Genomic DNA, 26,109 nt, shown 5'->3' on the forward strand with positions numbered 1-26,109 from the left:
AGGGTCTCAGGACAGAGCCTTGAGGGACACCAACGGAGAGAGGGCAGGATGAGGAGGTAGTGTAGGAGTGGGAGATACTAAGGCTGTGTGCGCACGTTGCGTTCATTTACTTGCAGAAATGAACGCATCCTCTGGCAGAATTTGTCAATGTCAAATTTGGTTTTGACCACAAAAACGTCGCAAATACGCATGCGTTTTTATTGCGTTTTTCCGCGTTTTGACTGCTTTTAACATGCATTTTCATTGCTTAAAGTCAGATGCGTTTTCAATACAAATACACTACTAAATAAAATTTAAACATTCAAACACTGAAAAAAATGATAACAAATATCATGTATCATATTTCATGTATCATGAAACAAAACGCAACGTGCGCACATAGCCTTAGGGGTACTTTACATGTTGTGACATCGCTAGCATCGGCTAGCGATGCCGAGCGTGATAGTACCCGCCCCCGTCGCACATGCGATATCTTGTGATTGCTGCCGTAGCGAACATTATCTCTACGGCAGCATCACACGCACTTACCTGGTCAGCGACATCACGGTGACCGCCGAACAATCCCTCCTTCAAGGGGGAGGTGCGTTCGGTGTCACCGCGACGTCACTAAGCGGCTGGCCAATAGAAGCGGAGGGGCGGAGATGAGCGGGACATAACATCCCGCCCACCTCCTTCCTTCCGCATTGACGGTGGACGCAGGTAAGGAGATGTTTGTCGTTCCTGCAGCTTCACACACAGCGATGTGTGCTGCCGCAGGAACGACAAACAACATCGTATCAGCAGCAGGAGCGACATTATGGAAATGAACGACGTAACAAAGATCAGCGATTTTTGACTGTTTTGCACTCGTTCATCGTCGCTCCTAGGATTTACACGTACAACTTTTTCCGTTTTAAAAAAACTGGTTTCATCTGGATCTGATTTTTTATCATTGAAGTCTATGGAAAACAGATCTGTTTTTCTTTCATTTGAAAATATTTTTTTTCTATCTTACCGGATCAGTGCTTATTAATGGATCTGTTTTCCATAGATTTCAATGTTAAAAAAACAGATGAAGCTCAAATCATTTTTTTTTTTTAAAAAAAGGTCAAAAAAGTTGTGTTTGCTCAATGTTTTGGTTTTTTTTTTCCTATGGATTGCTGCTGGATCCGTACTAACGGATGATTACTGGACATGTGAACATTGCCTTCCAGTTAAAACTGTGATACAGCAGCAAGACATAGGTGCCCTGCCTTCCATTCTGTCATGTAGACCACAAGCATTTTAGTCTCGCAGCTACAGGATACCAGGACCACACAAAGAGCACCAGGCAATATTGCCCATTGGTCACCAATAGAGTCTGTTATATAATGGTTCTGTCACTAATAGGCTGACATAGACACTTAGGGGTACTTTGCACACTACGACATCGCAAGCCGATGGCAGCGATGCTGAGTGTGATAGTCCCCGCCCCTCCCTGTTGTAGAAGCGATATCTTGTGATTGCTGACGTAGCGATCATTATCGCTACGGCAGCTTCACATGCACTCACCTGCCCTGCGACGTCGCTCTGGCCGGTGAACCGCCTCCTTCCTAAGGGGGCGGGTCGTGCGGCGTCACAGCGACGTCACACGGCAGGCAGCCAATAGAAGCGGAGGGGCGGAGATGAGCGGGACGTAAACATCCCGCCCACCTCTGTCCTCCCGCATAGCCGGCGTGAGCCGCAGAACGCAGGTACATTGATGTTCCTCGCTCCGGCGGCTTCTCATACAGCGATGTGCGCTGCCACAGGGGAACGAGGAAACACATCGTACCGTCGCTGCAGCGAAATTATGAAAATGTCGGACACTACACCGATGATACGATTATGACGCTTTTGCGTTCGTTAATCGTATCAAAAAGGATTTACACATTCCGATATCGACAGCGACGCCGGACGTGCGTCACTTTCGATTTAACCCCACCGACATCGCACCTGCGATGTCGTAGTGTGCAAAGTACCCCTTAGGCCCTATTCATCAAATCGATTACTGCAGTATTCTCGTTAGCAACACTCTGCCAGTTAGTCCATAGACACATTGTAAATAACAATGAAAAAGTCCTGCATAACCCGTCGCTTGGGTCAGGAGAGCCGCCGACCAGTCCTGGAATTTTTATATGTTATATGGCCGTCTGATCTCGACTTTAAGGTGTCAGACGGCCATAGAACACGGACGACGAGCGCATCAAAATGCCCGGACTAGTCAGCGGCTCTCCTGACCTGAGAGTGAGAGCTGCATAGAAATACATGAAGCCGTCACGCTCGGGTCAGGAGAGCCGCGGCCAGTGTTTATATGGCCATCTGACCTAAGGTTTGAGGTGTTTCATGTTAGGTTGGTTTTCTGAGGTCTTCAAAAAACGTTTTAAGACGACTTCAGGAACAAAATAACTATAAAAAGGTGCATTACCGGAGGAATTTTTACTAGAAAACACGTAATTAATTTTAATCACCTCAAGAAAAAAAAAAAGAGAACGTTACCCACGTTAAAGACTAAGGGCTATGTTCGCACGTTGCGTTTTTTCCCGCGTTTCTGCAGCGTTTTTAGCGGCAGCGTTTTTGCGCTAAAACGCATGTGTTTTTGTTTTCCAGCAAAGTCTATGGGAAAAGCAGAAATCCTGTCTGCACTTTGCTTTTTTTTCTGCAGCGTTTAATTTGCATATTTTGGGTCAAAAACCATGCTGAAAAAGAAGCAGCATGTCAGTTGTTTTTGCCATTTCTGCAACGTTTCCTTAACATTGGAGTCAATGAGAAATAGCAAAACGCAACCAAAATCAACTTTCCTGCGTTTTTCATGCTTTTTACCTGCTTTTCCACTGCGTTTTTGGCTTCAAAAACGCATGCTTTTCTAGCATAAAATTAAAGGGTTATAATGTTCCTTTACACACACACAATAACCGAAAATTTAAATGCTAAAAAATAATAAACTTTACCTATTTTTCTGTTAAAATGTGCATAACCACTATTATTTCATTAAAAATGATATTTTCCATATAGTTTTATTAAAAGTTAATTTTATCTTTTTTTTTTCTCTTTTTTCATTTTTTTTGACTATTCCAACTTTATTTCTCAGTGTCTTGATCTACAAAACGCATCTGCAGAAACGCAGGTGAAAACGCAGGTAAAAAGCGCTGAAAACGCACTAAAAACGCGGTAAATACGCATGCGTTTTTAGCGCTGAAAAATGGTCAAAAGCCAAGGGAAGGAAAACGTGCAGAATAAACTGCAGGTACTCCGACGCAACGTGCGCACATAGCCTAACACCATAAGCGGCTGGTAACAAGTGTGTTTCCTGCAGTGGTGTGTAACATGACGTTATCGGGCACGATCACCCACGCTCGGTGTACAGTCATGGTGACTGGGATCATCCATTATAAGTGACGGGTTGCTTTTCCCAACAATCAGTGTGATGTAATAATCAGTGATCACACAGGTGACCGCACGGACACTGCTGCGTCCTGCTGTTATTCCCACAGTCCCGCCCCCTTGTTTACAGGAAGGAATACGGTGCTGACTCCATTGTATGACTGACCCCGCCCCTCCTCCAATCAGCTACCAGCGCTCCGTGAGTGACGGCAACCTTAGCCAATGGCTGCGACGCTCGTCTGTCCTGTAGACGTGAGCTCGCCATGTTGTGGGGTAACAGTCAGAGCTGAAGGAGGCCCGGGATCCGCAGGCTCCTGAGAGAGGAGGGGGTCTTCCGTGTGTGCTGTATAGTGGGGTCCTCACTGACCACTGCAGGTATGGTGTAATGTGCGGGAGAGTGGTCCTATTATACGTGTGTGCAGAAGTCGTGGCATTCCTCTTAAAGTGACAGTGCTGTGTATTGTGGATCATCTGATCACCATGATGAGCAGTGCCCCCAGCCATGGGAGGGCATTATCCGAGAAGACGGCAACTTCTCCCCCTTTCACATCCCCCTGCTCTATAAAATGAAGGGTAAATGCAACCAGTCCCTTCTGTTGTGGTGTCACAAAGAATCTGCAGAATTGCATTAAGTGACTTCAGAGCAGAACTCCCTTTAACACCTTTCCACTGCAAGAACCTGTTAATTACTCCAAGAGCCATAACTTGATTATTTTTCTTTTTGACCTAGTCATATGGAAAGTTACCCGGCAATGTAGTGCTTAATGTCAGTCAAAACATATAATATATATATATATATATATATATATATATATACACACGACTGTGAGCCCCAATGGGGACAGTGATCACGTCTGTGAAGCACGGGAAATTTATAGCGCTATATAAGTGGGTAAAATAAATATACACATAGCACTGTGTAAAAGTAATATTTAGTGTGATCACCTTTTTGCCTTCAGAACGCCATCAGTCCTATATAAACTTGTGCACAGTTGTGCAGGACCTCGGTGGGGAGGTTCTTCCTAACCTCTTTGAGAACTAGCCACAGCTCTTCTCTGGATGTATTTCTAAAGATCTTTACCGTATGCTAATGAGCGAGGGGACTAGTCCCTGGGCGTTAGTTCCCTGGCCAGTTGCCCCATTAGCGTGTTAGTACGCCCCTATGGGTGTGCTAACATGCTGATGAATGTGCAGCGTCACAGGATGATCTCACTCACCTCTCTGCTGTCATCACGTCCGACGCTGGATTTCTGCTCAGTGCACATGATCCCGGAGTTTGGGTCATGCGCTACTTCAGATTGAAGCCAGGACGCCTACACCCGGCTTCATAGTGCGCATGACCCAAACTCCGGGGTAATGCGCAACTGAGCCGAAATGCAGCGTCGGACGTGATGACAGCAGAGAGGTGAGTGAGATCATCCTGTGACGCTGCACATTCATTAGCATGTTAGCACACCCATAGGGACGTACTAACACGCTAATGGGGCAACTGGCCAGGGAACTAACGCCCAGTGGACTACTCCCCAAGCTCATTAGCATACGATAAAAGACCTTTAGAAATACATTTTCTAAAGATCTCTTTATCTATGCTAGTGTATACAGGGACAGTTAGGCAGGGATTAGCAATATGCACCCAGAACTGCTCACGGCTCTGTGTGCATATTGCACCTGACAGGTTCCCTTTAATGACATTGGCTGGTGTCTTTGAGGTCTCTGTCCTGCTGTCGAATTAATTTGTAGCCTATCAGATGCCTCCCTGATTGTATTGGATGGTAAATATAATTATCTGCCTGTATTTCTCAACATTAAGGACACTAGTGATGAGTGAACACTACCATGCTCGGGTGCTAATAACAGTTAGTGATGAGTGAACACTACCATGCTCGGGTGCTAATAACTGTTAGTGATGAGTGAACACTACCATGCTTGGGTGCTAATAACGGTTAGTGATGAGTGAACACTACCATGCTTGGGTGCTAATAACGGTTAGTGATGAGTGAACACTACCATGCTTGGGTGCTAATAACTGTTAGTGATGAGTGAACACTACCATGCTTGGGTGCTAATAACGGTTAGTGATGAGTGAACACTACCATGCTCGGGTGCTAATAACGGTTAGTGATGAGTGAACACTACCATGCTCTGGTGCTAATAACGGTTAGTGATGAGCAAGCACTACCATGCTCTGGTGCTAATAACGGTTAGTGATGAGTGAGCACTACCATGCTCGGGTGCTAATAACGGTTAGTGATGAGTGAGCACTACCATGCTCGGGTGCTAATAACGGTTAGTGATGAGTGAACACTACCATGCTCAGGTGCTCAAAACGGTTAGTGATGAGTGAACACTACCATGCTCTGGTGCTAATAACGGTTAGTGATGAGTGAACACTACCATGCTCGGGTGCTAATAACGGTTAGTGATGAGCGAACACTACCATGCTCGGGTGCTAATAACGGTTAGTGATGAGTGAACACTACCATGCTCGGGTGCTAATAACGGTTAGTGATGAGCGAACACTACCATGATGGGGGGCTAATAACGGTTAGTGATGAGCGAACACTACCATGCTCGGGTGCTAATAACGGTTAGTGATGAGCGAACACTACCATGCTCGGGTGCTAATAACGGTTAGTGATGAGCGAACACTACCATGCTCGGGTGCTAATAACGGTTAGTGATGAGTGAACACTACAATGCTCAGGTGCTAATAACGGTTAGTGATGAGTGAACACTACCATGCTCGGGTGCTAATAACGGTTAGTGATGAGCGAACACTACCATGCTCGGGTGCTAATAACGGTTAGTGATGAGCGAACACTACCATGATGGGGGGCTAATAACGGTTAGTGATGAGTGAACACTACCATGCTCGGGTGCTAATAACGGTTAGTGATGAGCGAACACTACCATGCTCGGGTGCTAATAACGGTTAGTGATGAGTGAACACTACCATGCTCAGGTGCTAATAACGGTTAGTGATGAGTGAACACTACCATGCTCGGGTGCTAATAACGGTTAGTGATGAGTGAACACTACCATGCTCGGGTGCTAATAACGGTTAGTGATGAGCGAACACTACCATGATGGGGGGCTAATAACGGTTAGTGATGAGCGAACACTACCATGCTCGGGTGCTAATAACGGTTAGTGATGAGCGAACACTACCATGCTCGGGTGCTAATAACGGTTAGTGATGAGCGAACACTACCATGCTCGGGTGCTAATAACGGTTAGTGATGAGTGAACACTACAATGCTCAGGTGCTAATAACGGTTAGTGATGAGTGAACACTACCATGCTCGGGTGCTAATAACGGTTAGTGATGAGCGAACACTACCATGCTCGGGTGCTAATAACGGTTAGTGATGAGCGAACACTACCATGCTCGGGTGCTAATAACGGTTAGTGATGAGCGAACACTACCATGCTCGGGTGCTAATAACGGTTAGTGATGAGCGAACACTACCATGCTCGGGTGCTAATAACGGTTAGTGATGAGTGAACACTACAATGCTCAGGTGCTCAAAACGGTTAGTGATGAGTGAACACTACCATGCTCTGGTGCTAATAACGGTTAGTGATGAGCAAGCACTACCATGCTCTGGTGCTAATAACGGTTAGTGATGAGTGAGCACTACCATGCTCGGGTGCTAATAACGGTTAGTGATGAGTGAGCACTACCATGCTCGGGTGCTAATAACGGTTAGTGATGAGTGAACACTACCATGCTCAGGTGCTCAAAACGGTTAGTGATGAGTGAACACTACCATGCTCTGGTGCTAATAACGGTTAGTGATGAGTGAACACTACCATGCTCGGGTGCTAATAACGGTTAGTGATGAGTGAACACTACCATGCTCGGGTGCTAATAACGGTTAGTGATGAGTGAACACTACCATGCTCGGGTGCTAATAACGGTTAGTGATGAGTGAACACTACCATGCTCGGGTGCTAATAACGGTTAGTGATGAGCAAACACTACCATGCTCGGGTGCTAATAACGGTTAGTGATGAGTGAGCACTACCATGCTCGGGTGCTAATAACGGTTAGTGATAAGCGAACACTACCATGTTTGGTACTTGTAACGAGCAGTTGAATGTTTGGATGGGCGCAACGAGTGTATAGAGTATAATGGTAGTCAATGGGGGACTCAAGCATATTTGCGGAAGATCTTCCAGAAAAATGCTGCAGTTCCGCATTGACTTCCATCATACTCTGAACACGAGTGCACCTGTCCAAGTGTCCAACCTGCTCATTACAAGACCCAAGCATAGTAGTGCTCATCATTAGTCTTGACAATATTCTGAACTCCAGTTGCTGAATGCAGCCCTAGACTTGCAGTCTCCACCATGCTTCACTGCTGTCTGCAGATTCTCATTATTGCATTGCACTTCTTCCGCGAACAAACTGACTTCTGTTAAAGGGAACCTGTCAGGTCCAATAATGCTATTAACCTGCAGATCTAGGGTTAATCTGACACACTTGCAGCAATAGACGTCACATTTTCCACAGCGCTGTACTGATTCCTATCTACCTTACCATTTGCAGTCCGTCCTATTCTGATGAAGGTCCAGATACGGTCAAAATTAATCAATTACCATAGTCAATGGGGAATACACGCAATGTAACGACTAACCCAAATGCTGTACTATTCGTCTGAGTAGCGAATAGTGCGGAATTCGGGTTACTACTTACTTTGTGAGTTTTTCCCCATTGACTTGCATTGCACACAGTATTCGGAATGCATACGCGAGTATTAGACAGTGCTCGTTACGAGTATCATAAATCCGAGTATTTCGAAAGTCGCTCATCATTAGCTGCAGCCAATGGTGACAGAAGCCCAACTCCCTTCCTTCACAAACGCTACACCGGACGCGTCAATACCAAGGGATGGCATGAGCCTGTTCATTATACGGTAGCTATGTCTATGGTTATTTTTTTTTCCCCTGAAACAAACATTAAGGCTGCTTTCACACTACTTATTTTTAACATGCGTCATGAACGTGTTTTTTTGTGCTGTAAAAGCGGATCCTGCTTTTACAGCAAAAAACGCATGCAAACGCAAGTTTTATTTTGTAGGATCATGTCACTTTAAGTTTATGGGCGGGCATTGGAGTCATGTGATCGGGAGTCAGTGGAACTGAATGGGAGCCGGCATCTGACAACTGCGGAGGCTCGTAACCATCGGGTAACTTGCTTGGATACCCGATATTTACCTTGGTTATGAGCATCTGCAGCTGCTAGGAGCCGGGCTGCCTGCTCCCTGCACACGTAACCAATGTAAACATCGGGTAACTAAGCGAAGCGCTTTGCTTTGTTACCCGATATTTACCTTGGTTATGAGTGTCTGCAGCTCTCAGGTGGGGGAGAGAGACAGGGAGGCGGAGAGAGAGACTGATAACGCCAGGCTGGTTTCTGGGCATGCTCAGTAGAGCAAGCAGGATCCTGTCTATCAGCATGCCAGCGTTCACCTGCGTTTGTGTGCAGTATAGTCAGGATCCAGCAATTTGCAGTATTTGGACGCAGCTCAAAAACGCTACAAGTAGCGTTTTTGAAAAATGTTAAACTGCAACTCGCTGGATCCTGATTAAACTGCACGCAAACGCAGGTGAACGCATGTTGACGCGAGACCATTGCAAATGCATTGAAATGAAAACGAATTTGCACTGGATCCGTTTTTGCGTTAAAAAAACGTTCAGGACGCATGTTAAAAAAACGTAGTGTGAAAGCAGCCTAAGGCTTTGCGCCCACACTGCGGAAAATGCGCGGATTTTGCCGCGGATTTCTCACGGAAAAGTCACGGATTTCCCGAAAATCTGCAGCTCAGGCACTTCCCAGCCATTTCTATGGCATTTTGGAAATGCTGTGCCCACGCTGCGGATTTTTCCGCTGCGGATTTCGTGCGGATTTTGATCCGGAAAAATCTGCAACATGTCAATTATTGTTGCGGATTTTCATCCGGATTTTGGCTTTAAAATTGGGAAAAAAAAATTTTGCGGGAAAGCTGCGGATTTTAATGCAGAAAAATACGCAGCTACATTCTCCCGTGGACGCATAGCCTAAGTTAGTTTAAAAATGCCCTGTAGCCATTGTGAAAATTTCAAGATGTTTGGATTTTTTTTTTATTCTTTTTTTTGCTTTTTATATTTTATTTTTAATACAGATTGTGATTTGGGGGGAAAAAACTTTGGCATAAAAAAAACAACTTAAATTTTGTACAAAAATCTGATTTAAATAGGTAGTTTTGTTTTTTTTTTTTATGTTATTTCCCCTAAAACTCTGGTCCACTTACAAGCTTTATTTCCTTGCACTTTCAATTTTGTGTGTAGTGTGTCCTCATAAGGCTATGTGTCCACGGTAGAATGTACCTGCGGATTTTTCTGCCTGAAAATCCGCGACTTTTGCGGCAAATCCGCACCCGCGGATTTGCCGCGGATTTTGATGCAGATTTTTTTTTTTTTCCCCATTCAAAACCAAAAATCCGCACCAAATCTGCACCAAACAATTGACATGCTGCAGATTTTTCCGGATCAAAATCCGCGGAAAAATCCGCAGCATGGACACAGCATTTCCAAAATGCCATTGAAATGGCTTGGAAGTGCTGCTGCTGCAGATTTTCGGCAAATCCGCGGCAAAATCCGCGGTAAATCCGCAGCGTGGGCACATAGCCTAACTCAGATTAGAGGGGTCCAGAAACTGACAAAAGATCTCCAAACTCCCCACTGTCAGAACGAGTTTACTGTTGGAATCTGTCAACTGGTTACGACCCCGCTGCCATGACAATGTACTCAGCACTTAGATGCCAAAGTTGCTATTTATAGCAGCATCTAAGGGGTTACACTGCAAAGATTGTTGCTTTCATGGCTTCCCGCAGTTTAAGCAGGAGCCTGACTTGTCTTTCAATAGGATAAAGAGTTGCACACCAGTCACTATGTATGGGGGAATAATGAAAAGCAGAACTGCTATGGGAATACTAAACTGAAAAATACAATGGACTATCTGAAAAAATGAAAAACGTGAAAATGGAATATGCATAACTGCTATGAATAGGAATACAAGAGATGTTTAGCCATTGTATTGATCAATACAAAAGAGCCCCAAACCACGCCAAGGTAATCTCTCTATTTTTGGGGTCCCTAACCTTGTCCCTGACTTGCCTTTCAGTCCTACTCCTGCATTTGATGATGTGTACACAGGCCGTACTTGGCCAATCAAGATAATTTATAGGTCCGTAATTCAGCTTTTATTTAGCATTTGCCATGGCTGATGTGTTCTGGAGGGTTAAAGGGAATCTGTCAGCAGGTTTGTGCTACCTAATCTGAAAGGAGCAGGATGTAGGAAAAGAAATAGAGTCCAACAACAGAACTGCTGCACCCAGTAAACTGACAGTGTTTTTAGATGGCAGTGCTGAGAAAGCTATCCCCGCCCATACCAGGCTCTCTATGTGCAATGTCTATAGACTGAGAGCTGCTAATCACAGCAGGGAGCGTTGCAGACTCGAGCTTTTGAGCTGATGTAGTCCATGCAATAATAAGGTTCTGATGCTAAAACAATCATTGCAAGTGAACATCAGCATGTACCTTGATAACTGACACATGTCTCAATAATGTTTTTTTTCTGCTGTCCTCAGATTACATAGCAAAACAAGTGATAGTAAATATCTGCTTCTATTAATCATCTCAACATTGTGCTATTATTCACAATATCTAATGTTTTTCACACGCTAGTATCGGTGCTATGTCATGTTTAAAGGTTTGCTGCAGGTGCACAGGTATTTTATAACTGCCCTGTTCATTAGAATAACTCGCACGCACAATACCCGCTTGTGCGCGTGTCCTAACAGGGACCTGGCGGGACATAATCTGCTCTATTCACTTCTAGATGCACAAATGAGTGCCAGCAGAGCAATCATAACAGAGATCCTGCCCCGGGTTTTCTGTCTTCTCTACTGCCACCACTTCCAAGTAGTGTTGCTCTTACACTCTCAACATTTATATTTCTCAACCCTGGGAATGGCGGAATCGTCCTAAATATAAAAGTTAAAGAAAGCTCCTTCTGTATGGATATTGCTGAATTTAAGGCAAACCTCAGGCCAGAAGGCAAGCTGACCATGCCCTTAATTCAGCCGTTATGACTTGATTGATGTCATGAAAGACAAGGACTGTCATCTCATGGCTTTCTGAAATCCTGCATACACACCATTGACATCTGCTTTTGGCTGATGCAGGGTGTTCTCATCCTGGTGTCATTGTGGTGCTGTGCAAGCAGTGACTACACACCCAGCCGCCCTGCGCATGCGCCATTGACATCAACGTTATACTCATGCAGGGTGTTCTCATCCTGGTGTCCTCATCCTGGTGTCATTGTGGTGCTGTGCAAGCAGTGATTACACACTCAGCCGCCCTGCGCATGCGCCATTGACATCTGGTTTTGGCTCATGCAGGGTGTTCTCATCCTGGTGTCATTGTGGTGCTGTGCAAGCAGTGATTACACACCCAGCCGCCCTGTGCATACGCCAGAGCAAGGACTCGCAGCACATGCAGAGGAATTCAGAAAGACTTGTAACGACCTGCCCTGTCATCTGGATGTCAATCAAGTCTCGTATGGAAGGCTCACTCTTCCCTGCACAAATCGATGCTTGCTCCATATGTTCTTGTGTATGTGTTCAACGACTCTCCTTGTAGCATTAAATAGCTATAAACAATTTTATAAAAGCTCTCATAAATTTTAGTGGAGCTGTTCTGTCACAGGGCCACCATAGACCTACATATACAGGTTATCTATCAGATTAGTCTCATTATCGATGCTTCTACATTAGGATTTTCATTAGCATTAATGAATTATACCATCCCTTATCACACAGATGCTATCCTTATCACTCGAGATGCTATGCCAGCTATCGGGCAAAATAGTGGTAAGATCCGTTCTGCATTCACAGGACATATGGGCTAAGAAATAAGGGAGCGTATAAAAACATCTTACACAGGATCAGCAGTCTGGGCCCAATCGGGAAAGACAATTGCAGCCAAATTTATAGCTTATTTGACTATATAGTATTGCACCCCATTGTAGAAGTCTGTGTTCTTGTGTATGGATATCTGATATTTTCTGTTATTTGTAGGTGCAGAAACATGGAGCCACAAGTGAACCTGTGTGTGTCCTGCAGAGGAGAGACGCAGAGCTTCCTGGTGTCCGACTCTCAGAAGACTACCTGGGCTGACGTGGAGGCAATGGTAAGCGTTATCACATTGGAGGATTCAGCAAACTAAAAACAAATATTATGTTCTTTGGGCTTTTGTAAGAAGGAACTGTTTTCTCAGCCGCCTTATGTTTTTAGTAACTACGATGTTAACTTTGCTGTTTGAGTCAGCCGGCCCCAGTGGCAATCAGAGAAAGCGGTCAGCATGTGATCGCAAGTATGCATAATGCATGTAAGTGGTCACATGACCTCTGCTGCGACTATGATACAGCTGAAGCCTAACAATGAGTATATTAAACACTGTAAGGCTCTGTGCGCACTAGAAATGAGAAGTTTCTCAAGAAAATTTCTTGAGAAACTTCTGGGAATGAAAGATTTCCGGACCTCCGGAAAAAATCCGCATGCGGATTTGCCGCGGATTTGCCGCGATTTTCCCGCGGGTGGTTCCCTGCGGATTTTTGCAGGCTGTACTGCCGAAATCCGCAGGGTACCTGCGGAAATAATGGACATGTTCATTTTCTCAAGAAAGTTTCTCGAAATTCTTCTCAAGGAAATTTCTTGAGAAAAATCCGCACCAGTGCGCACAGCTTTTTTTTTTTTTACCATAGAATTTGCTGGGAAATGTCTGCACAAAGATTGCAGACATTTCTCAAGAAATTTCCGCGGCAAATCCGCGGGTAAATCCGCGGGAAAAACGCACTAGTGCGCACAGAGCCTAAGGATTCAGCTTTATACGCTCCCTCTAGTTGTAATCAAGGCCATTTAAAGCTCTTCAAAAGTATTGTCCAGGACTATCACTTATTTTTAGCTTTGGCCCATTCAAGTGCATAGGACTGAACTACAATATTGGGCACAGCAGCTTCTAAAATACATATGTGTCACCGACAAATAGGATTAGCAGTTTTCCGTTCCAGTGCTAGCCGAATGAACACAATGTACGAGGGGCTGCTGATAAGTCTTTGGCTTTGTGATCTTTTTTTTTTTTGTTTGTTTCTATGGTAACAAATTTTACATCACATGAAAGCCTTATGTGTCTAATATATGTTTTCAAAATTTAGTGTTTGTTGCTTATGGCAACAGTGTTCTACACACACACAGGAAAGCACAATGGTGGAGACTAATGCGATATTCACAGCAACTGAGAGCAGAGGAGTGATAACATTGTTGTTTCTGCAAGGAAAGTCCGCAAAGGATATTCATGGTGATATATCGCAGACATGGGGGATCAATGCCCTTCATATTCCACGGTTAAGAACGGGGTTGCAAATTTAAAACGGGCCACTTCAGCACCAATGATGAGGAACGTCCTGGACGACCGAGAGTGGTTGTTGTTCCGGAGATTGTCGATGCTGTGCACAACCGCATACTGGAGAATCTATGAATTTCAGCTAAAGCAATAGCAGACATCATGGGGATTTCCCGTGAACGTGTTTGTGTCATTATCCATGAACATTTGGACAAGAGGAAGCCATCTTCAAAGTGGGTCCCCAAATCTTTGACAACAGATCAGAGAAGCATGCAAGTGAAAACTTCCCGCACCATTTGTCAGTGTTTTCGGACTGATAAGAACTTCCTGGATCGACTGGTCACTATGGATGAGACCTGGATTTATTTGTATGACCCTGAAAACAAGGAGCAGTAAAGAGTGGAGGCACAGTGGTTCTCCTCATCCAAAGAAGTTCAGTGTGCAAACATCAGCCACTAAGGTGATGGCATCTGTGTTCTGGGAAAAGGAGGGTATGCTGCTAGAGGTCTACCTTCGAAAGGGTTCCACCATCAAAGCAAGGTATTATATTTTACTTTTGGATCAATTGAAGGCAGCTCTGAAGGCCAAAAGGCGCGGCGAGCTGTCCAAAGGCATCTTGTTCCTGCAAGACAACACCTCCACTCACACTGCACAAGCGACCACAGCAAAACTGTCAGAGATGGGCTGCCAGCTGGTTGGCCACCCACCTTATTCACCAGATCTAGCTCCCTTCGACTATTGTCTGTTTCCAAACCTGAAGAAACCCCTCAAGGGTACCAAATTTCACACAATTTCTGATGCCATGGCTGCTATGGATGCCCGGTTTGAGGCACAACCAAAATCCTTCTTTTTGGGAGGCTTACAGAACTTGGAATACCGATGGAAAAAGTGTGTTGACATCAGTGGAGAGTATGTGGAATAAATGTAAAGTATCATCATCTTATCTCGTTTCTTTCTGGGTGAAGCCAAAGACTTATCAGTAGCCCATCATATAGAGCCAGAACCGCACAGCTCCTCACACATCGCCGCTCCTGGATACTGCAGCTCCGCTCCGGTTACAGGATCTGAATTACAGTACATGTGAAGGGCCACTATAGTGTACAGAGTTGTGCCGATCATTGTCGGTTCCAGGCCTTGCACAGCCACCAAGTTGATAATGATGACATATGCGAATATCACAGTCCTGGACAACCCTTTTAAAGGGGTCATCTCACCACAGATAATCCTTTAATTTAGGAGACCCGTTCGCATTTAGCTGGCTGTTGTCATGTTCACAGCTCTTCTAGTAGATGGATACATTTGCTAGGGAAATCCACAGTCAGTGAGACATTCCCCTTGTTGCATAATAACAGGAGAAATCAGTTGATGATCTTTGGGGAAAAAATGAAAAGTTCATCATAGGACGCTGAGGTGAATACATAATTCCATTTACTCCCCTCACCCACATAGATAAGATCTCACTAGTGATGGGCGAATAGTAAGATATTTGGATTATTCATACCAAATACCCAGTTCTATTCCAGTATTGGTCACGAATAGCGAACCTAATGCAAATCAATGGGGAACCAAGCATTTTTCTGTGAAATCTTGAAGAAAATGCTCAGGTTCCCCATTGACTTGCATTAAATTCATTATTCGGGATGAATGCTGTATTCGGTACAAATAATTTGAAGATCTTACTATTCGCCCATCACTAATTTTCACCTTTTTAGTTGTTGTGTTCAGCACACAGCTCGTATTTCCTCTTGAATCTGCGTGGAAGTTCCTGCTGGCGTCCGCTCCGCGCTGCGGGATTCGGTCTGATACATGGTTAAAGACTAAAGGGGGCTTTACATGCAATGACATCGCTAACGAGATGTCGTTGGGGTCACGGAATTCATGACGCATATCCGGCCTCGTTAGCAACATCATTGCATGTGACACATACGAGTGACTGCTAACTGCAAAATACTCACCAAATCATTGATTGTAGACACGTTGTTCATTTCCCAAATGTCGTTGCTGATTTTGGACGCAGGTTGTTCATCGTTCTTGAGGCAGCACACATCGGTACGTGTGACACCCCAGGAACGACGAACACCGTACCTGCGTCCTCCGGTAACGATGTGGGCGTGACTTTCATGGGGCTGCTCTCCGCCCCTCCGCTTCTATTAGATGCCTGCCGTGTGATGTCGCTGTGACGTCGCACGAACCGCCCCCTTAGAAAGAGGCTGTTCGCCAGCCACAGCGACGTCGCTAGGAAGGTAAGTATGTGTGATGGGTACTAGCGATTTTGTACGCCACTGACAGCGATTTGTCCATGACTCCCAAACAACGGGGGCGGGTGCTTTCACGAGCGACATCGCTACCCATGTATGTAAAGCAGCCTTAAGGCTATGTGTGCACGTTGCGTTCTGCTGTGACAAATATTCTGCAGCGTTTTGTCACTGCATGTGCGTTTCAAAACGCAGCTGAAAAGATGCGTTTTGGTTGTATTTGGAATGCAGAATTCATGCGTTCTGGATGCTTGCTCTGCCATAGACCGAGTGGGAAAAGCATCCAGAACGCACAAAATTAGTGACCTGTTGCTTTTTAGGACGCAGAGATTCGGCCACAAATTTCATCATGCAAATCGCTGCGTTCTAAAACGGAAATGGAAATGGAATTTGCGCAAGTTACCTAGACTTTACTGGGGATGCAGAACGAATGCGTTTACGCTGCAGTGCTGGACGCAACGTAAATGCATGCAATACGCACATAGCCTTAAGTACAAGAGTATTAAAGTAAGGGAGATTGTTGCCGTGCCACATCAAATCGGTCAAAATCCACTGGGATATTCACTGAATCTTGTAGTGAAATGTGTATTTCAGGGTTGCACTGACCCATTCATCAGAACCATTTAATAACAGCAGTAATGTAACATTACAATGCTTTTGTTCAGGTAATAAATTGTTATAGGGTACTTAAAGGGATTGTACTAGAATGTAATATTGCAGTCTTATGTTTAGGATAAGCCATTGATTGTTGGGGAGGTCGAACAGTCAGTATCACCGCCATCAATACCCTGTGTGAAGTGCCACAGCGCTGGTTTACTCGATACTTTGTATTTTTGTAGTAGCTGTGCCTGACATTGCAGCTAAAGCGCACCAATCAACAGGATTTTCCTATATAACCTAAAGCCAGTGCTATACTTGCACTATCAACTAAAAGTATATAGAAAATCAGCCTGATAGTGCCAGTATAGCACTGGTTTTAGGTTATATACGAAAATCCTGGTAATTTTATCCCTTTTACTCCCTGTGCACTGAATCCAGATGTAATATTGGGCACAGCCGATCAATGAGGTTGCGGCGAGCCGGATGCCAGCAATCAGTTTTAGCAGGAACCTGTCCTGTCCCCAAACGCTATTAACCTGTCAAAAGTGTTGATCTGTTGTTTAATAGTGTTACATTGCTGTCACTGTATTACTGAAAGTGCGTCTGTTGGGAGAAAATTAATGTTATTCCTCCCAGAAGCCGCCGGCTTTCAGTCATACTGGTGCGCCTGGAACTACAGTCACTGCTACATACATAGTGAGTGGCAGCTGTGAGCATATCTCTGCACTTAGACTGCTTTCTACACATGCGCTACACTACAGGCTGACAATCAGTGTTGGGGCAAGATTACAGCCGCTGCTCAGTGTGTACTCGCCGCTCCAGGCTCACTTGTATGATGGATAGCTAGTGGCTCCAGGGAGGAATAAAAGTTAATTTTCTCCCAGTATCCTCACTTCCGGTAATGCGGCCTTACAGCTTTGTAACTCTATTAACCCACAGATCAACCCTTTATCTGCAGGTTAATTAGTGTTTGGGGACATCACAGGTTTCATTGAAGCCCTTAGTGACATTTTAAGTATATTTAAAGTGCTGGCTGCTTGCACTTAAAGGGTTTGTCGTGGGAATGTTGAAATTCCACATAGCGATCCCATGGACTGGAAATGCCTGCTCAGCCAATTACTATAATCATATAATTAGACCGAGGGCGCTAAAGGGTTTTCATGGTACCTGAGGGGCTTAATAGAGGTCTCCAGGTCTGCCATTTTTGTATCTATCATACAAGCTTTGTAAGTATAAAATAAAGCTGCCTTCTGTCCTATATATCTATGTGCTCACATTCTTTTACTTGTGACATCTAGGAGAGTTTCCTTTCAGCAGAAATGTCACCGGTATACATTGGTATTTGTTTTAGGAGCCAGGTCAGTTCCGTCTGGGGCCATTACCCATAGTAAAGGGCACAACCTGTCAGATGTGGTGAAATAGGACATTCTGGGATAAAAATACAGTGATCCTAGGGTATGGGCACATGTTACCGTATTTTTCGGACTATAAGACGCACCCTGGTTTTAGAGCATGAAAATAGGAAAATAAAATTTTTAGCACAAAATGTGGTCATGACACACTGTTATGGGGCGAGGATCTGCTGCTGACACTGTTATGGGGGTAATGTCCCCAAATTCTCTACTAAGGAACCCATCCTGGTAATGATCCTCCTGCCTTGTATATGATCCCATGCTTGTATGCATATGTCCCTCATCCTGGTATAGCCCCCTATCCTGCTATATACTGCCATCCTGGTATGTGCTCTCATCCTGCTAAATAAGCAATGTGTGCATGAGACTTCAAGAATTTAATGCACTTTACTGGGACAATAAAATGCTGCAGGTTTTTTTTTTCTTCCTATTATGGAGCATTTTGGGGCCATGTCTACAATATATTCTGAATCCATAACTAAAGATACTAAATAAAACCTTTTGACGTATAATTTGTAGCTTTATCATGTGATGTATTACTTAAGAATGTAACCCCATGATCTTTATTACTGTACGAGGTTATTTTTGTTCTTGCTTGACTAGTTATGAGCCTCACCTCATCTACCATAAAGATTAGAACTGTAGATCCCAGTGCTGTTCTACTAATAGGAAAGGACATTAGTATCCAGGCTGGGACTGGCCCACAGGGGAGCAGGGGAATTCCCAGGTGGGCCCCTTTGCTGGAGAAATAACCTACACCCCCTTCCCAATATGAGCAATATTTGGCCCCATTACATTATTCCCTTTTGTAGAGAAAAAAGCAGCCTCTCATCATTCACTCAACAAGCTACCAGTGCACTATTACATGGAGGGACAGATAAATGTGTGAACGAGGCTAATGTAATATTTGCATGTAGCTGAATAGTGGCCCCTGGAGTCAGTGTTGCTGGTGGGCCCTTGGCAGCTCAGTCTGACACTGTTAAGCTATGTTCACAGTCACACACTGCATCTTTTACTGCGTTTTTGGTGCATTTTTGATGTCCCAAAAAAGCACCTAAATGCATGCATTTCCTTCTCCCAGCAAAGTCTGGGGGCCAAAAACGCTGAATCTTTGTGGGTAAAGGGAACCTATCACCAGTTGTTCGGCTTATGATCTGCGGCAACCGCCAGTGGGCTCTTATATACAGCATGTTAGAATGCTATATATAAGAGCCCAGTGTCGGCGCCTCCTCTTTCGACCATCTTCGTCCTCTTTCTGAAGCCTGTGTGCATGACTCATCCTACGTCCTACACACTCGCCGCTCCCGCGCATGCGCACTACAATACTTTGATCTGTCCTGCTCAGGACCTTAATGCCGGCGAGTGTGTATGACGTAGATGCGTCATGCACCCCGGCTTCAGAAGAAGGACGACCAAGATGGCCAAAAGAGGAGGCAACGCAGAACGGAGACGCCCATCTGACTAGAATACACCGCAGCGCGACCTTTCGGTGAGTATTATAAAGTGTTTTTTATGTTGTCACAGCGGCCTGGGCTCTTATGTACAGCATGTTAGAATGCTGTATATAAGAGCCCACCGGTGGTGGCCGCAGCTTATAGGCCGAAAAACTGGTGACAGGTTCCCCTTTAAGAATAGATGCAGTTTGTGAATATAGCCGAAGTATCCTATGTAATGATTACACTCAGATCCGCGCCATTGCTGTAACCGAGGACCTGCAGTTCTTGTGCTGTGACTCAGGCCGTCTCCGGTTGCATGGCAGATTTATCTGTAGGAGCCGGAGATGTGAGTCACCGGAGGGTTGTTATTGTACAGTAACTCCAGGGTAAAGTGCAGGTACAAGGTGCGTCCACACATCAGCTGACGTCCAGAACAGGATATTGTACTAAGGGACATAAACGACGTCACCTGAGACTGCAATCCCATGTCATCTTAAACCTTAAAACCTGTAATAGGCTCCTATGTGTTTTTCAAGGGTTTTTCCCAGACCATTACCCACTGCTGTGATTTGGGACCATGGCGGCTGTCAATCATTGCTGTTTTGCAGGAACAATAATCCTATAAAACCCCTGTACTAGGAGAGTCACTGCTCTTTGCAGGAGAAAATTAAAAACCTTTACCTCACTGAAGTGTAAGGCCATGTGCACACGCTAGAGTATTTTGGTGAGGTTTTTTTCCTTCGGCCTTTGTAAATACTCTGCTGCCTCTGGTTTGTGAATGACCGGTCACTGCTGTCTCCTATTGGAAGTGATCTGGCATAAGTCCTAAGTCATATGACCAGACTTGTTAAAGGGTCAGTTTTGACTGTTAGTATTGCTACCTCCCATAGGTGGCACTAGAGTTAGTCTCCTTGCTCCCTGAAGAAAAGATATGCATATTTCTCAGGAGCATTGTAGCTATAAGTCTCCTCACAGGCAGCCAGATTGGTTTGTCAATCTCCGCAAGAAGAAACGTTTTCCCCTTAGAGATCACTGCTGAGATTTCATACAGAGGAGGCAGATCATTCACAGACCGGAAGCAGTGGAGTGGCCGGGGAATCACAGACAGGGAGGAGAACACCCAGTTTACAGTCCGGCCCCTGTGCATCGAAATCTAATTTAACTGAAAACTTCAAATGGTGATTAAAGAACAACAACAAAGCATATTTCTTCACCAAAGATATTTATCAGTATTATAGCCATGTTGTTACTTCTACTTCAAACTACTTTAATATTTCTTTTTTTTATTTATAGAGAACTATTATCTACAAAATCATAACAGGTACTCTTTAGAGCACTTATGTAAATACATGGGGAATTTAGAGAGACTGTCAGCACATAATGACTGTTCAAACCAAGTACAGACGCTCGTACATCATGGTGGGACCAATCATTTAAAGGCATATTCCCATCTCCAAGATCCTATCCCAATATGTAGTTGGTATAATATTAGCAAATACCTCCAATTAGAAATGTAGTATAGTTCTCCTGATATAGCCATATCGCTTACCTCATGTGCAGGGCATTGCAGGACCTTAGATATCCATGGTTTTGACCACAAGCAACTAACTGACTATCTGTGTGGTTGTAACCATGGAGACCAAAGGTCCTGCAATGCCCTGCACATAAGGTAAGCGACATGGTGAATTGACAGAACTGTACTACATTTGTAATTGGAGGTATTTGCTAATATTATTGTTACATTTACTACATATTGGGATAGGATCTTGGAGATGGGAATACCTTTTAAATGCTCTTTTCCATCTGTCTTCGCCCCTCTCTGGGTATATGAAGGCAGAACGGTCAGTCAAAGAAGGGAGATGGAGATGGTGGAAAGGTGGATTTAAAGATCTGTCCTCACTGGTGCACAAGCGCGTACCTTTTTGAACAGTCATCCTGTGCTGACAGTCCCTTTAATTAGCATTTTTGTAGGCGTCCCAACTCCATTTTAATTCCGCAGCCCCCTACATTTGGCTCGGAGTATTTGTGCAGCAGGAGCTTCTCACAATGATGTTCCTGTGTATATGGTGTAATCAGTTTTGTGACTATGGTCCGAGCGATCACATTGTTGGCATCAACTATCAATCTGCAACAAGTGTTGTACGGCTGTAATCAGTAGTTCTGATTATGTAACTGGTGGTGTTCAGCAGGGATAATGTAGCCGCGATTGGCTCAAGGAGCACGTGTGCGGTATATCAGAAGGAATTACACTATACAGGCTGCATATATCTTTGGCAAGATTTTAAGATTTTTTTTTTTACTTTAAAATTATTTTTTTTCCCATCCTTCTGAATAAGATAGGTTTTTGAGAGGGGACAACCTCCTTAGCATCTTGTACGATAGTTAAAAAAAAACAAAACAAAAAAAAAAAACACAACAACAAACAACAATACTCCTTCCTTTTCCCCTTGTACAGCTCTGTGTCCACCACTGACCCAGTCTGTAGTTTGGCTGCAGTGGTGATATCCTATTGACAATGCTGCAGCCAATCACTGAGCTCAGTGGCTCAAGCCGTCTACCTTGGGAGCTGCTGATTGATATGTGAAGTCTATCTCAATCTGTCAATCAAATTACTGTATTGCACACAGTTTTCTGAAAGGTAATGGCTTTAACGCCTGTTTGGTGCACTGTAATGGAGCTATATATGTGTAATGTGTATTAATGTCAATGATGCCATGTTGTAATTGAGCTTGATAGACCTTACCCAAGCACAGATTCTACCTGTATAAGACATATCGATGGTGGAATATAGACAGATTTCTACTACAAAAACTATTGACCACTCTTCACTGTAATGCTTGCTGATTATAGCAGATCCTTGGTCACTGCTCTCTTTAGGAGTGTGCTGCGGACACTTTTTTACTTTCTTTAGATTTCCTATACTTGGTGCCATGTGCTCACTGATGAAGAAGGCAGAGATGGTAGTATTAGCATTTCTGCCTTCTCTATGGCCAGTCTGACATTCTCTGATGAGCTCTTTATCTCTGTAGCATCTCCATGATTTCTGCATCATACAGGAGTAACCCGCTTACACAAATTGTCCGTGTGCCATTCATTGTGACGATCATACAGCCGACTGCTATGGCTTACACATGAGGATATTGGGCCACCTGTCTACTTGCGTTGTGGTTATGTTGGCAGTCGTGTTACCCCCTATGTGGTGAATGTTTCCTACCTTTTATTTGGATTGGATCATTTAGACCTTACAGTGATGGAAGGGGACCCCTAGTGATCTTATGTTTATCACCTATTCTGTAGATTGATTAAATTTCTTTGTCGCTCCATTGGGAGACCCAGACAATTGGGGTGTATAGGCTATGCCTCCGGAGGCCGCACAAAGTATTACACTTAAAAGTGTTAAGCCCCTCCCCTTCTGCCTATACACCCCCCGTGCTCCCACGGGCTCCTCAGTTTTTTGCTTTGTGCGAAGGAGGTCAGACACGCACGCACAGCTCCACAGATTGGTCAGCAGCAGCTGCTGACTATATCGGATGGAAGAAAAGTGGGCCCATATAGGGCCCCCAGCATGCTCCCTTCTCACCCCACTCTTGTCGGCGGTGTAGTTAAGGTTGAGGTATCCATTGCGGGTACGGAGGCTGGAGCCCACATGCTGTTTTTCCTTCCCCATCCCCCTCAGGGTTCTGGTGGAAGTGGGATCCTATCGGTCTCCAGGCACTGAGACCGTGCTTCATCCACAACTCCTGGGAGACTGCTGGATAGGAGCCGGGTATCGTTCAGGGACATGGCCCTGCTACTTGGAGGTACTCTGTGTCCCCGTGGGGACCGCACACAGCAACACTCCAGCATTGCTGGGTGTGCTAGTGCACCGGGGACCGCGGCGCTGACCGGGTTAATATGTGCCATTACACACTCAGCGCTGCTGAGTGTGTTTATGTATAGGGACTGCCGCACTAACCGCCGCTGCCAGGGAAACACTGCGGCGCGGCTGGGACTTGTAGTGCGCCGGGGACTTTCGCGCCGGCCGCGCTTTTACGGCGGCCGCGTTTATTACTAGAGTCCCCGGCTTTTTGCGGCCTAGTTTCCTTTCCTACCACCCACAGCCCTGACAGGCAGGGGAAGGGCGGGACGCTGCACAGAACGAGCAGCACTGAGGGCTGGAGCATGCTTTGCATACTCCACTCCCCTCACTGTGCACAGTGCAGGCACCAGCTCCCGCACTTTCTGAGCCACGCCCACGGCTCCCACCTCTCCTCAGGACGCCGGCAGCCATTCCTGTCAGCTCCTTGGACGCTACAGAGGGGGACAAAGTCTGGGAGACTCAGGCAGGGACTCTGGTGGCCTCACAACCGCTTTAAGCGGGTGGTAAGCAGCACCTGTGGTGCTAGCCCCATTGTGCAGTAGTGTAACATTATATGTTTATGGTATACATATTTTACACTGTAGGGTGCACAGTTGATTTCTGGCTATATACCCTATTGTGTTACTCAGGGAAGATAATAGCATGGCGCCCACGAAAGGCAGGGGTGCCAAAACACAGGCTTATTATGCGGCCTGCGCCGCATGTATGACCCCGCTACCGGCAGGTTCCACTGACCCTCATTGTGTGCACTGTTCGGCCCCTGTGGCACTTACTCAGCTAGAGCCTCTGCTAAGAGGGGCCCAGGGGGAGCCACCTGCTAACACTGTTCAGGTGACGGGGACAGAGTTTGCAAAACTCTCTGAGACTATGGCTAAGATACTAGAAGCCTTGCAGTCCAGGACGGTATCTCAGCACAGGGACTCTGTTGAATCTTTGTCCCCTGGCCCACCTCAGTTGGACCAACAATGTCCTCCTGGGGTGTCTCATGGATCCCAGGCTGAGGGTTCTGACACAGACCCCGGCCCCAGACCGACTAAGCGAGCTCGCTTGACAATTCCCTTGACATCCTCATATTGTTCAGGGTCTCAGCGGGGGGAATCTCTAGTTGATGATGCGGACACAGCTGATCAGGATTCTGATCCTGAGGCCGCTCTCAATCTTGATACTCCGGACGGGGACGCCATAGTGAACGACCTTATTGCGTCCATCAATCGTATGTTGGATATTTCTCCCTCAGCTCCTCCGGTGGAGGAGTCAGCTTCACAGCAGGAGAAATTCCGTTTCAGGTTTCCCAAGCGTACACCGAGTATGTTTCTGGACCACTCTGATTTCAGAGAGGCAGTCCAGAATCACCATGCTTGTCCAGATAGGCGTTTTTCTAAGCGCCTTAAGGATACACGTTATCCCTTTCCCCCTGACGTGGTCAAAAGTTGGGCTCAGTGTCCCAAAGTGGATCCTCCAATCTCCAGACTGGCAGCTAGATCCATACTTGCAGTGGAAGACGGGGCTTCACTCAAAGATGCCACTGACAGGCAGATGGAGCTCTGGTTGAAATCCATCTATGAAGCTATCGGCGCTTCTTTTGCCCCAGCATTCGCAGCCGTATGGGCGCTGCAAGCTATCTCAGCAGGTCAAGCGCAAATCGACGCAGCCGCACGCACGTCCGCGCCACAGGTGGCGTCCATAACCACACAGACTTCGGCATTTGCGTCTTACGCTATTAATGCTGTTCTGGACTCTGCGAGCCGTACGGCGGTTGCAGCCGCCAATTCGGTGGTACTCCGCAGGGCCTTGTGGCTACGGGAATGGAAGGCAGATTCTGTTTCCAAAAAGCGCTTAACCAGTTTGCCAATTTCTGCCAACCGATTGTTTGGCGAGCGTTTGGATGAAATCATCAAACAATCCAAGGGAAAGGATACATCCTTACCCCAGCCCAAACCGAAAATACCCCAACAGAGGAGGGGGCAGTCGAGTTTTCGGTCCTTTCGGGGCGCGGGCAGGTCCCAATTCTCCTCGTCCACAAGGCCTCAGAAAGATCAAAGGAACTCTGATGCATGGCGGTCTAAGTCACGTCCTAAAAAGGCCACCGGAGGTGCCGCTACCAAAGCGGCTTCCTCATGACTTTCGGCCTCCCCACTCCGCATCTTCGGTCGGTGGCAGGCTCTCCCGCTTTTGCGACACCTGGCTGCCACGGGTAAAAGACCGTTGGGTGAGAGACATTCTGTCTCACGGTTACAAGATAGAGTTCACCTCTCGTCCCCCGACTCGATTCTTCAGGTCATCCCCGCCTCCCGAGCGAGCCGAGGCTCTTCTGCAGGCGCTGGGCACTCTGAAGGCAGAAGGAGTGGTGATCCCTGTTCCTATTCAGCAACAGGGTCACGGTTTTTACTCCAACTTGTTTGTGGTCCCAAAGAAGGACGGGTCTTTCCGTCCTGTCCTGGACCTGAAACTTCTCAACAAACACGTAAAGACCAGGCGGTTCCGGATGGAATTCCTCCGCTCCGTCATCGCCTCAATGTCCCAAGGAGATTTCCTTGCATCGATCGATATCAAGGATGCATATCTCCACGTACCGATTGCTCCAGAGCATCAGCGCTTCTTGCGCTTCGCCATAGAAAACGAACACCTGCAGTTCGTGGCACTGCCGTTCGGCCTGGCAACAGCCCCACGGGTTTTCACCAAGGTTATGGCTACTGTAGTAGCGGTCCTCCACTCTC

Source organism: Anomaloglossus baeobatrachus, chromosome 5, assembly GCF_048569485.1.
Source record: "Anomaloglossus baeobatrachus isolate aAnoBae1 chromosome 5, aAnoBae1.hap1, whole genome shotgun sequence".
Classification (NCBI taxonomy): domain Eukaryota; kingdom Metazoa; phylum Chordata; class Amphibia; order Anura; family Aromobatidae; genus Anomaloglossus; species Anomaloglossus baeobatrachus.